This window comes from Brienomyrus brachyistius, unplaced genomic scaffold (genome assembly GCF_023856365.1).
Source record: "Brienomyrus brachyistius isolate T26 unplaced genomic scaffold, BBRACH_0.4 scaffold356, whole genome shotgun sequence".
In the NCBI taxonomy this organism is placed as follows: Eukaryota; Metazoa; Chordata; class Actinopteri; order Osteoglossiformes; family Mormyridae; genus Brienomyrus; species Brienomyrus brachyistius.
In genome coordinates, this window is record NW_026042631.1 from 13,610 (window position 1) to 27,218 (window position 13,609).

A 13,609-nucleotide genomic window follows, 5' to 3' on the forward strand; every position below is an offset into this window, starting at 1 on the left:
TACATTTGATTTCACAATGTGAGTTTGACGTCAGATGTCACTGCGTATCACGTCGACATCGTACGTCAGTTTTTGGTTTTGAGCGAACGCGAGATGATGAATGAATTTGAAACTGAGGACGGCACAGTGGTTAGTGCTGGCTTCGGTCCAGGGCCCTTTCTGTGTGGAGTTCGCATGCTCTCCCCGTTTTCGCCGGGGACTCCAGGTTCCTCCCACGGTCCAAAAGCATGCAGGATAGGTTGACTGGTGAGTCTAAATTGGCCCTGTAGTTGTGTGAGTGTGTGCGACCTGCGGTGTGTAGGTGACTGCCTGGGCTTGGTTCCTGTCTGCGCCCCTTGTTCCCGGGATAGGCTCCGGTCTCCCCCGCGATCCCAGTTGGGATTAAGTGGTTTCAGAAAATGGATGGATGGACGCACCGCCCGATCTTCAATTGGCGGTGTGGCAGCATATTAGCTTTCCGGTAATCACAAACGAGGAGGAAACAGCGAGAAAAGCACAGACAAGACATAAACTGCATGCAAACATTGTAATAGACTGATAACATACACAAACAGGTCCACTGGCACCACCGTGAGCTGAGTGAAGATTATTAAAAGGGCAAAGCACGCTAAAAAGCTGCACATGCAAACCTTAGCTTATTTATTTGATTTATTTTTTTTTATTTACTTATTTTGATTTGGGATTTTTTTCAACAGTATTTTATTCAAATTCAGTTGCACTGTTCACAACAGTGTCAACAGTTCAGAAAGATAAATATAAGAATATTTTTGAATATATTTGTCTGCAGCTCATTCTGCAAAAAATGAGAAAATTGAACTCAGAATCGTGAATCGTATCAAATGGTGAGTTGAATGTATCGTTACATCCCTAGTTCTTACAGTAGTACTATGGTATGGTGGAGCCACATGACAGGAAGGCAGTACATTGCGAAGTCTGTTAAGAACATCATTCGCACTGAACTGCCCTCCATTGACCAGCTGTACTTTAACTGCCACAGTAACAAGGTTCAGTCTATAATCCAGGACTCTGACCACCATCCACAAACACTGACTAGCAGATTCATGAACAGCTTCATTCGCCAAACAATTCAAACCTGCAGCTTTTGCATCCCCTGTAACAGTCATTTCCACGGCAGCTGCACTGTACAGCTGTTACTGCACTTTATCCACCACTGACCACGTATCATCCAGTTTTGTCCTGCTTTGTATCGCACTGTTTCTGCACCATGTTGTCTTGTACTCCCTTGTGTTGTTATGCACCATCTGTGTTGTTCTGAGCAGTGCCATGATGCAATATTACAAAAAGATCTTGAGGAAATGCAGAGTTCTGGAGGAGATTCTCACAGATCATGGCATGTGTTTATACTGAAGAAACTGTACAAATTGCTAGACATAAAACACAGGACTGGCAACTGTGGTACGTTTTAACACCTTGATAAAAAACTTAAAATCCATAGTAAGTAGGACAACCTCATAGAACCTTTACTAGTCATTGTTCAGAAGATTAACACGGATTAAAAACCATTACTATGAAAGCACGCTAATCAGTTAAGTTGATTATGTGGAGAGAGAGAAAAAAAACTGTCTTTGAAAAAGATCAACCATAGAACGAAGCTGCAGCATTGACACCCCCTAGTGGTGATTTGAAGATAGTTCTGTCTGTAGCAGCTAAGCAGTAGATTTGGCGTCAGGTGCCATGACAAACTCAGTGCTGCTCGGTTTGAACGGCAGAAGCACAAAAATAAAGGGGGCATCTACTGCACGCCCCCCACCCTTGAAAATGGTACAAATTATCATGCAACAGTTTTCTTAAGTAAGTCTTTTTGGGCGTCTGCAGAAACCTCCACGATGCGATTGCCCTGATTAAGAAGTGCGCAGCGGATACAATTTGGGATGCATCGTTCATCCGATTTATTAATATATAATTATTAGTATGTCTATATTATTTTAGAAACGTTACTTGACGAATATTTTTCATTGAGATTGATTCCCCGTTTAAAATTTTGGTGACACTTCATATTTTTTAAGAGAGACAGACAATTTGACGCATGCAATTTGCAGAAATATGTTGTGCCGCTATAAAGTACACAGGCAGCATGACAAACATAAGTACTCACTGAAGCCACGACATACGCCCGGCTGGCCCCAGCGGTACCCCTAAGAAGAAGGCTTTTTTCACAACCCACGACCATCACGAGGGCAAAAAAAACTGAATAGCCTAGAATTTAGTTAATTACAAGGCACATATTTATTGGAGCAAGAGCTCTAACATAAAACTACCTTGTAATTATAAAGTATTATGGCTGTGAACAATGTACAAACAGGCACAGAAAGTAAAATACTCCAAAAATGCAAAGAACCTAAATATTTTTGTTTCCACCGATTCACTCTTGATGTGTTAGGAGTCACAGTTCAGTAGCCTATTCTTCAGTATCTGCATTTAAGACCACCAACTGCTCTTTCTCCTCCTTCGCTCGTCGGCTCAGAGTATTGGACTTGGTAAGTAATGTTGCCCTTTTGGTTCCAGCAGCACTCTCTGCTTCCTCTGCCATGTGCTCAGCATCCTTTTGTAAACTCTCACATACACTTTCCAGTGAGACTCTCTTCCTCTTGAGTTCCTCAAGTTTTCTTTTTTGCTTTTCGCTCATCTTTCACCTTTGGTCAGAGGCGCTTTGGTTGCTCCCCCACACACTCTGACATGGTCGCATATAAGCCTCTGTGCAACAACTGTTTCCTCTGATAAGTTGCAGGTCTCCACCTCTATTCGTTCCACTTCGGCTTGCCCATAGGACAGCAGCAGCAAGTTCTTGCAGAACATCCAGAGGTCAGGATAAGGCCCACTAACTTTTTGATGTAAAAAGACATCAACTTTGGATGGTGCTGAAGGAATGAAGGATATAAAATCCAAGCCTTTTGCCTCATTGTGCAGGTGATTATCAGACTGCTGGGATATTGCATCACCTGTAATTACATTAATTACAGTAGATTAGATGCAGATCAACAATGTCAATACACAGAATCACATGTAGAATAGGAAAGTGATTTATAACCCAATTTTCCTATGATACCATAAATGTGCAATCATTTTAATTTAATCTTGAGATATCTCTAGGCTCATCAAAGAAAATATAACTGGGCTGATGCTTCTTTTCAAACACCAAGAGTCGGTCTTCTAAATACTGCTAAAATCTACGTGTTAACACTATTCAGTTCAGGGACGGATTATGGGTTGTGTGGGCCCCTGGGTAAAACGTTCGCGAGGCCCCCCCCCACCACCACCACCTGCACCACCACCACAACCACCACAAGTCAAGGGCCCTTGGCAGCCAAACACCCTCCCTATAGGGTCAGGGGACCTTGTAGGCAGAGGATCAAAGAATGTAGGCCCTCTAAAATAGACAAACGAAAATACATTGCTGATAAGCGTTGCAAATTGTTTTGGGCTTGGGGCCCACGGGCCCCCTGCACCCCAAGGGCCCCTGGGCAGCGGCCCCGCTAACCCGGTTTGTAATCCGTCCCTGATTCAGTTAGATGTGAAAAAAGAAAAGCATAATTTAAAAATAATATTCTGAACTATCCTATTCTTATCCTATGATTTACCAGCAGATATCCTGCCTGCCAACCGATTCTCCTGCGCAAACTTCTGCATGAGATTTCTCCTTTTCTGCTGGCAGTTATTGTCACGATCGGGTACGGGTGAAGCGGCGATCGTGCGGGCAAGCAGGCAAGCAGGAAGCAGGAATACGGGGCAAACGGGAGTTTAATACGAGGACAGGGACCGGGAAACAGCTCACGCTTACGAACATCAGACATTAATGACAGACAAAGCAAACTGGGGAGACCAGGACTTAAATACACAGAACAAGGCAGCAGGAAACAAGACACGACTGGGCAGGATCAGGAAATCACACGTGGGTAATTAGGGGGCGTGGCACACACGAGGAGCGGACGAGCCGGGCATGACAGAACCCCCCCCCAAAGGCGCGCTACACCGGGCGCGCCAAGGAAGGGGGCGACGGACGGGACGAGGCAGAACAGGACCTGGAAAACAAGAACAGAATTAACGCACGACGGGAAACAGGACCGAAGCACAAAACAAAGCCAGGGACAAGACGTGCGACAAGAGCTGACAAAGGGATGGGAAGGCAGACAGACAGATCAGGAAGGGAGAAACAGAGGGAACAGGCGGAACACAAGGAGCGGGAGTGACGGGAGGGAACGACGGGAAACCAGGAATGGAGAAAGGAGGAAAGACAGGAGGAGGAGCAAACAAAGGAGGGACCAGGGCAGGAGAGAAGGGAGAGAAGGCGGGGGAACAAAGGGGAGCCCGTGGGAGCCCCAGCGGGCGACGGGCGGCAGCCGGAGGGGCCGCAGGCGGCCGGGAGGCCGGAGCCGGAGGGGACCGAGAAGGGGCAGAGGAGACAGGGCGAGGGACCCGCGGAGGGGCCAGGGAGGGAGCAGGAGGGAGCACCAGGGAAGGGGACGAGGGAGCTGGAAGGGGCCAGGGCGAAGGCACGGAGGAGGGGGGAGCCGCAGCAGGCGGCGATGTCCGGGGGAGGGCCGGAGGTAGGGGCCCCGCAGGCGACCGACCAGGACCCGGAGAGGGGAGCGAGGCAGGGCGACGAGGCACCGGAGAGGGACCCGCAGGCGCCAACCGAGCCCCAGCGCAGGCGAGGCAGGGCGAGCCAGGGGGCAGGGCGGGCGGGACCCCAGCCCTGCGTCTGTGTCCCCTCCCTTTACGGGACACAGACCCCAGGTCGGGGTCGAATTCGCCGGGGTGAGAGAGACAAAGTCACTGGAGGAGAAGGGACAGGAGCTGGAGCTGCTGCAGGCGGAGGGGGCGCCTCTGGAGCGCGGTCAGGGACTGGAGCGCGGTCAGGGACTGGAGCGCGGTCAGCTGGCCCGGGAGCCGCTGGAGCGCGGTCAGGACTTGGAGCGCGGTCAGGGGGCGCCTGCCCTGGAGCTGCAGCAGGCGGCTGCAGTGGGGGCGCCTGCCCTGGAGCTGCAGCAGGCGGCTGCAGAGGGGGCGCCTGCCCTGGAGCTGCAGCAGGCGGCTGCAGAGGGGGCGCCTCTGCAGGAACTGGAGCGCGGTCAGGAACTGGAGCGCGGTCAGGAACTGGAGCGCGGTCAGGAACTGGAGCGCGGTCAGGAACTGGAGGTGGCTGCAGTGGGGGCGCCTGCCCGGGAGCTGCAGCACGGTCAGGAACTGGAGGTGGCTGCAGTGGGGGCGCCGGCCCGGGAGCTGCAGCAGGCGGCTGCAGAGGGGGCGCCTCTGCAGGAACTGGAGCGCGGTCAGGAACTGGAGCGCGGTCAGGAACAGGAGCTGGCTGCAGAGGGGGCGCCTGCCCGGGAGCTGCAGCAGGCGGCTGCAGAGGGGGCGCCTGCCCGGGAGCTGCAGCAGGCGGCTGCAGAGGGGGCGCCTGCCCGGGAGCTGCAGCAGGCGGCTGCAGAGGGGGCGCCTGCCCGGGAGCTGCAGCAGGCGGCTGCAGAGGGGGCGCCTCTGCAGGAACTGGAGCGCGGTCAGGAACTGGAACGCGGTCAGGAACAGGAACGCGGTCAGGAACAGGAGCTGGCTGCAGTGGGGGCGCCTGCCCTGGAGCTGCAGGTGGCTGCAGTGGGGGCGCCTGCCCTGGAGCTGCAGGTGGCTGCAGTGGGGGCGCCTGCCCTGGAGCTGCAGGTGGCTGCAGTGGGGGCGCCTGCCCTGAAGCTGCAGGTGGCTGCAGTGGGGGCGCCTGCCCTGGAGCTGCAGGTGGCTGCAGTGGGGGCAGCGAAGGCGGCTGCGCAGGCGGCGGCGGCTGCACGGGAGCGGGGTCCGCCGGCAATGGCGGTTGCACGGGAGCGGGGTCCGCCGGCAATGGCGGCTGCACGGGAGCGGGGTCCGCCGGCAATGGCGGCTGCACGGGAGCGGGGTCCGCCGGCAATGGCGGCTGCACGGGAGCAGGGTCCGCCGGCAATGGCGGCTGCACGGGAGCGGGGACTGCAGCCCTCTGGAGCAGTAAGAGCTGCCGCACGTCCTCTGCCATACTCACCAGCTCCTCGGGGTCGGAAGCGGGAGTAAATGCTGCAAAGCTCCTCTGGAGTCGCTCCGCTAGCCCCGCTACCTCCGGACTTACTGGAGGGACCAGTTCCCCCCAGATCCTCCAGAACAACCCCTGGAGGGCAAAGAACTGGGAGGCGCAGTTCGCCGGCTTCCCTAAGTGAGGCGCGGGCAGCGCCTCCGGGGTGGTTACTGCAGGGGGAGAGAGCTGTGTGTCCGTGGGCGTTAACGGAGGGAGCTCCTCGGGACAGGCAATCGCCGGTCTCCTCCTCCTTCTCCGGCGCCCAGCGGCGGCGAGAGGTGGTGCGATGTCCTGAAAAACAGGCGGTGAAAGGATCGGCTCCGGGTAAGGGTAGAGGAAGGGCTCCTCGTCCTCATCCTCACTGGAGAGCCAGTACTTCCACACGGGATCGGGGTAGTGTGTGGTCAGCTTCCGGGCTGGAGGTAGAGCGGGTACTTCCCTCTCATTCTCCTCCGAAGTGATCCATAGCCGGGAGAGCGAACAGGCTCCCAGGCGGATCGTCTCCTCCGGTCCTCTCCTCCTTCTCCGGGGGCCTTTCCTTTTGTGGTCTGTCATTCTGTCACGATCGGGTACGGGTGAAGCGGCGATCGTGCGGGCAAGCAGGCAAGCAGGAAGCAGGAATACGGGGCAAACGGGAGTTTAATACGAGGACAGGGACCGGGAAACAGCTCACGCTTACGAACATCAGACATTAATGACAGACAAAGCAAACTGGGGAGACCAGGACTTAAATACACAGAACAAGGCAGCAGGAAACAAGACACGACTGGGCAGGATCAGGAAATCACACGTGGGTAATTAGGGGGCGTGGCACACACGAGGAGCGGACGAGCCGGGCATGACAGTTATCTGGCTGGTGTGCATTTTGTTTGGGTCCAAGCACGTCATCTCATGTACAATCGAGTACTTCAGAGGGCATTTATCCAAGGCCTTTTTGCACATTTTTGAGAGCACAATCTGGCAATTTTTTTTAATCTGAAGGACACCAAGGTCACTTCCACTGCCTTTGGCTCCTGACTGTCTCTGACAAAAAGATGGTTTGTCAAATTTCCAGAATCTTTCTGCACACTCAGCCCAAGGTTAACACTACCTCAGCTGTACATATCAAACCAGCTCAAACTCCATGTTATTCACATATTTTTTACTTCACAATTGTTTGATACATTTGTATGTAAAGATACCAGTGAATTCACAGAAGTCCCACCTTGATGACAGCCATTCCTATATCCACCTCCTTTGGACTGAGCCAGAGTTTTTGCCTGTACAACAGCTGTACATGTTGCTACACAACACTTAAACATTCTATTTCCTCAATGAACTATTTTTTTTGCAGCAAAAGCCATGAAGCAGCAATAAAATCTTTAAAATATGCTTACCAATAAATATGGTTCTCCCATTTAAACACATGTAAAGATAAACCATGGATATTTAAAAATCATGGGTTCGTTAATGAGTTTAAATGTTATTGAATGGCTTACCTTAAACTTCTCCAGTAAGTCTTCAGCGGTGGAGTGGCTCATGTACTGTGATCCCAGAACCAGGACTGCACTCGAGAGCCATTCTCATAATTCACCCAATACCTGACATGCACATCCAGTTGTTTTCTTTTGATGGTCCTGTTCATACTTACGTCAAACATGACAACGAAGCTCCCTTTTAATATATGGAGCGAGTCCAAATCGCGCAAGAAAAGCGGTTTTATCTTTACCACAAGTGACCCTGCGAGTCAGGGAACATCACCCTGGAGACGGTGTGAATGTCATCATTGGACGTATAGGAGTGATGTCGGCAAACCGTTTGCAAAGCCCATAGCACTTCTGCTTTCAGTGTGGGTTGAGGAGGATGTACTGAAGGCATTATTTGTCATGGGATCCGGAGACAATGCCAAAACGGGTGTAGGCCTATCTTTAGAGGTTGTACTTATCTCCACTGAATAAACATTTGAGGAAAATTTTTAGGTTAAAATCTGGGCTTATTCTATACTGAACAAAAATATAAACGCAACACTCTTGTTTCTGCTCCCATTTTTCATGAGATGGACTTAAAGACCTACAATTCATTCCAGATACACAATATTACCATTTCTCTCAAACATTTCTCACAAATCAGTCTAAATGTGTGATAGTGAGCACTTCTGCTTTGCTGAGATAATCCATCCCACCTCACAGGTGTGCCACATCAAGATGCTGATCTGACATCATGGGTAGTGCACAGGTGTACCTTATACTGCCCACAATAAAAGGCCACCCTGGAATGTGCAGTTTTTTGCTTTATTGGGGGTCTGGGGACTCAGAACCGGTCAGTATCTGGTGTGACCACCATTTGCCTCATGCAATGCAACACATCTTCTTCGCATAGAGTTTATCAGATTGTCAATTGTGGCCTGTGGAATGTTGGTCCACTCCTCTTCAATGGCTGTGCGAAGTTGTTGGATATTAGTGGGAACTGGTACACGCTGTCGTATACGCCGGTCAAGCACATCCCAAACATGCTCAACGGGTGACATGTCCGGTGAGTATGCTGGCCATGCAAGAACTGGGACATTTTCAGCTTCCAAGAACTGTGTACAGATCCTTGCAACATGGGGCCGTGCATTATCTGTCTGAGTGGCTGGTCTCAGACGATCTTGGAGGTGAACCTGCTGGATGTGGAGGTCCTGGGCTGGTGTGGTTACACGTGGTCTGCGGTTGTGAGGCCGGTTGGATGTACTGCCATATTCTCTGAAACGCCTTTGGAGACGGCTTATGGTTGAGAAATGAACATTCAATGCACGAGCAACAGATCTGGTTGACATTCCTGCTGTCAGCATGCCAATTGCACGCTCCCTCAATGCTTGTGGCATCTGTGGCATTTTGCTGTGAGACAAAACTGCACATTCCAGGGTGGCCTTTTATTGTGGGCAGTATAAGGTACACCTGTGCACTACCCATGATGTCAGATCAGCATCTTGATGTGGCACACCTGTGAGGTGGGATGGATTATCTCAGCAAAGCAGAAGTGCTCACTATCACACATTTAGACTGATTTGTGAGAAATGTTTGAGAGAAATGGTAATATTGTGTATCTGGAATGAATTGTAGATCTTTAAGTCCATCTCATGAAAAATGGGAGCAAAAACAAAAGTGTTGCGTTTATATTTTTGTTCAGTGTACATTGATTTACAGAATCAAATTTAAAAAACAAAGATACACTGATTTTATACAGATTACTAACTTTTGGGGATCACAATACAAATCTAAATATTTTAGACAAGTTACTTATCTGCTTATTGAATGGTGGGCGAAAAAAATATCTGTATAGTGTCCATTATCTAAAACCCCGCAATGACGTAGTTTGTGTTGTTCTTAAAATAATATTAACTTAAACGGTCAATCTGATTTTCTGGAGGAAAAATAATAGTTTTGATGAATCAACAGCTTGGGAAAATAGTCGCTAGATTAATTCAAAGAAAAATTGTCTGTAGTTGCACCTCAACAGTATAACCAGTGATAATACTATATAAATAAAATTAAAGTAATGGCACCAGCATAGACAGACACAGTAACAGTACAGAATGAGGTAACAGTGGCAGTGTGAGGAAATGTCAGCGTCACTGGCTGGTTAACAGCAATGGGGAGGAAACTTGTCTCTAAATCTGGAAATGCTTGTGCAGATGGATGGATGGAAGGTGAAAAGTGACAGTGCTGGGTGGCTAGAGTCTCTCAAGGTGCTGCTTGCTTTTCTGAGGCAGCACCTGAAGACGATGCCTTTGACCGCCAGAAGCTGTGTGCCCGAGGAACTGGAAGCTGTTGAAGCCTCTACAGCATCCTCTGCGATGTAGATAGGACTTTGGGGAGTCATCCGTTTGCGAAAGTCCAGGATCAGCTCCTTGGTTTCTCTAGCGTTGAGGGTGATGTTGTTATACATGGTGAAGAGCTGGGCCTACAAATCCCAGCATTCAAGAGGTGAAAATACAGACTTAGAGGGAATTTGGGAAAAGTGAAAAAATCCTCTTTACTCGTGTCTGTATAAATCTCACCAAGCGTAACTTTGCAGATTAAAGACTGGCTGAGAGTGTAAATGTAAACGCTGATAAGGAGTCAGGAACAAAGTGCTCATGTAGTGCACACCTGGGTCCAGAGGGCCCTTGTTCAGATGGAAAACTGAACAGGCATCTTTTGTGCTAAATGACAGCCGGTGCTGCTCAAGATGATGGACACTATGGGGAAATAAAAAAAAAAGAGTTTTGAATGAAAAGACACACAAGAGTAACAGTGCAGCCTTGGTCACGTCTCCCCAGCTCATGACTGGACCAGGCTCCACATTGACCCCAAAACTGGCTTTACACACAGGAAACTCACTGAAACTCAACACAACATTGTCCTGATCTTGCCTGGGGAGTTTCACCTGGTTACTGAGATGACCGGCAGCACAGACAGTCTTACCAGCAACAGATATGCTATTAAGGGGTGCGAAGCGTCTGCTGCCAGCACATGGCTTTATATCTGTCGGCTGCATTTGCGCTGCTCCTCCCTCCTATAAAGAGGACAGTTGAACAGCAGTGTGAAGAAAGGGCACAGAAGCAGAAGTCAGTGGAAAAAGCCCCATTACTAACCCTAAGCCCAACTTACTGCAAACAGCCCACTGTATTTCATATGTCTGCTTCATATTTTCCATTTAATTGCCATAATCTCTGGCAGTCAGTGACAAAAGTTATTTACCCTTAAACAGTACTGAGATTGAGTAGAGTGAGGTACTTAAGCGGTATTATGGAAGAATAAAAGCTGAGTCCCATGTCCAGGCGAGATGCGTAGCTGACAGGCTGATGAATGTTTCAAACTCTTACCTCCACCGTACTGACAGGAACGGCGAGCTGCTGTGGCATCATGGCATTAAACTTCTGTTTCTCCAGGGAAGAAAACAACCAAGACCAACCTTAATAATCCACACACTTTGAAGACTGACATAAATGGTAAATATGAGACGTAAATATCATCCAACACTACCAGGTACTCAGTGAATACTCAGTCATGCAGAAATATAATCTAAAGTTATAATTATGGGGACACGTGGCCGTCCACTGCAGGTGACAATGTCCTAAACTCTTTCATACTTAAAGAACACATACAGTTATTACTTTGTAAGGATGCATAAAACTCCAGTTCAGTAAATTTATGGAATATATACTGCAGCAACTACTTTATAGTCATTTATTAAGTAACTGACTTATTTCTTCCCTGCGGGAACTTGTAATTATGCTGAAATAAAAATGTAACTTAACAGCGTTAAAAAGAACTCAGGAATCCAGTCCAAAATGCTTTAGTTTGACATGTGATCAAAATTCAAACTAAATTTCATAGAGTAAACTAATACATGATAGCATCCATGCAAAAGATCAACGGCAGAACAGGGGCTCTTAAGGCAGACTGCATTAAAAAGGAATTAATCATCTCTCTCAATTTAAATTTGGGATAATAATTCTCTTCAGAAGCCTCCATAGAATAGTGCATCCATCCCCTCACTTATGTGTAGAGACGTATCCTAAGGCTCTGGCAACAACATTCAGGTCAACAGCATCAAAAATTTCACAGCTAGTTTTAAAACTTGTTTTTCACTTTACGTTACAGCAAGTTAGTTAATATTAAATTATTGCAACGTGCAGATTAATAGTCAGAAAAGGTTTTTGAAATTTACATAATGATAAATGAGAACTATATTTGATTACTAATTACTGTTGACTAATTTCCTGTCTGGACTTTTCCCCCTTCATTGTTAAAAGTCATTATATGTCTGGGTGCCAGTCAGTGGAAGCACACAGACACCTGGCCTATTCATTCAGCACCAGCCCATCAAGTAGAGAATTCAGCACCACGGACAGTGACCTGTGTTACTATGACATCAGGTCATTGGCTCTAAATATTTTTCTAGAAATAACTAAATGGCTCTATTGTAGAAATTTCCAGCCAGAGACTGGGTTCCTATATGAAGAGAATATTATTATTCAGACAAAGAAAATAAACTACAGAAAACTAGCTCTGCATGTCATCTCCCCTTTACTCCTTAAGCAGGGCACACGCACATCAACAAGTACCAATGCAGCAAATACAGATGAACAATTTCACAGCTTCAGAAGAAGTCAGATTTCTGTGTAATTCAGAGATTGTCAAAGACTTCTGATAGAACATTTTCTGCACTTGAGTCTAATTTCAAGATAAATTGCACCTGGGTCTATTAAAACAAGGTGATGCTGCCTGACCTACCAACCAAGGCTGGGGAGGAAACGTAGGAATACAAGGAAAGCAAGGAAGAAAAGCAGCCACCCTATCTCATGGTCACGGACACAAACATCAGGGAGTGTTATGAAGAAGACACCACACTTAGGACCATTGGTTTTACGCAGTGAATTACACCAGAGAGAGTTTTTACATTCTAGCTGTGTTATGTAACATTCCTCAGCCTTCAGCTTTTTTCCCCACACAATGCAGGACATGCAGGGGTGCCAAACAAAACAGTGGAGCTGCAGTGTAGCCAATTATTTCTTTCAGTAGTTTTAAGATGGTTTGTGAGGTTGTGTGTTAGAGATGGCGGTGAGCAACACTGAGGCATCTCAGGGAACCATGTTGCCCATATTAAAAAACATGCACGCATGCAACTCAGGCAATCCAGCATTTCTTATTTCAGTTACGTATGACACTGCATGTTGCGGTTTTACATGTTCACTACAAGTCAGTGGTTTTTTCCTTGTATGATTATGGCCACATTCACACCAAAAACACACTAGACATACTGTACAAGGCACTCAAGGGAAAAATTCTCAGAACACAAAGTGAATGTATCAACCGAAGAAGGATTTTTCCTTTTCGGAATATTCATTTTTTTCCATGTGGAACCACTGTCCATGATTCAATTGAGTGCATTCAAAGAATGATACATCAAAACTAATAGTGACAAAATATTCATTTAATATGCATTGTACATGAATGTAGGACTTAGATGTTGATGAATTTCTCATCAGTGAAGGGCATATACACTTAAGGGGTATTATGAAAAAAAAAGTTGAGAACCCAGAAGTAACTATCCGATTAAAGATGTAATCTGGTACATGTGCAGACCAGTGATGGATATGTAAATGATTCAAATTGCAAGGAGTTGGCATGTTTAATCACCAGACACAGGATGCCTCGTAGTCACATTAGACAGTGTTAACGGCACTTGACGGAGTTTGATAGGGTTGCATTGCGGGTTTACATGAAGCCAGGTGGTCATGTGCTGCAATTGCATGTGGGCCATGCGGATATCACAGTGGCCTGATATTGAAACCAATGGGCACGTGAGGCATCCACACACGTCGTGAAGTTTCTGGTCATCCAAGACAGACCACGCCAAGGAAGGATCGTCGGATTGTGCTCCAAGCATCACAGATCCCCATGACACCTGCGCCTGATATATGGACACAGCTACTGGACTCTCTACAACACCCTATATCATCGTGTCGCGATGACTGGCATCAGCTGGACTACGGGTTCACCGTCCCATGCATAGGCTGCCGTTCACAATAGCACAGAAACGGTT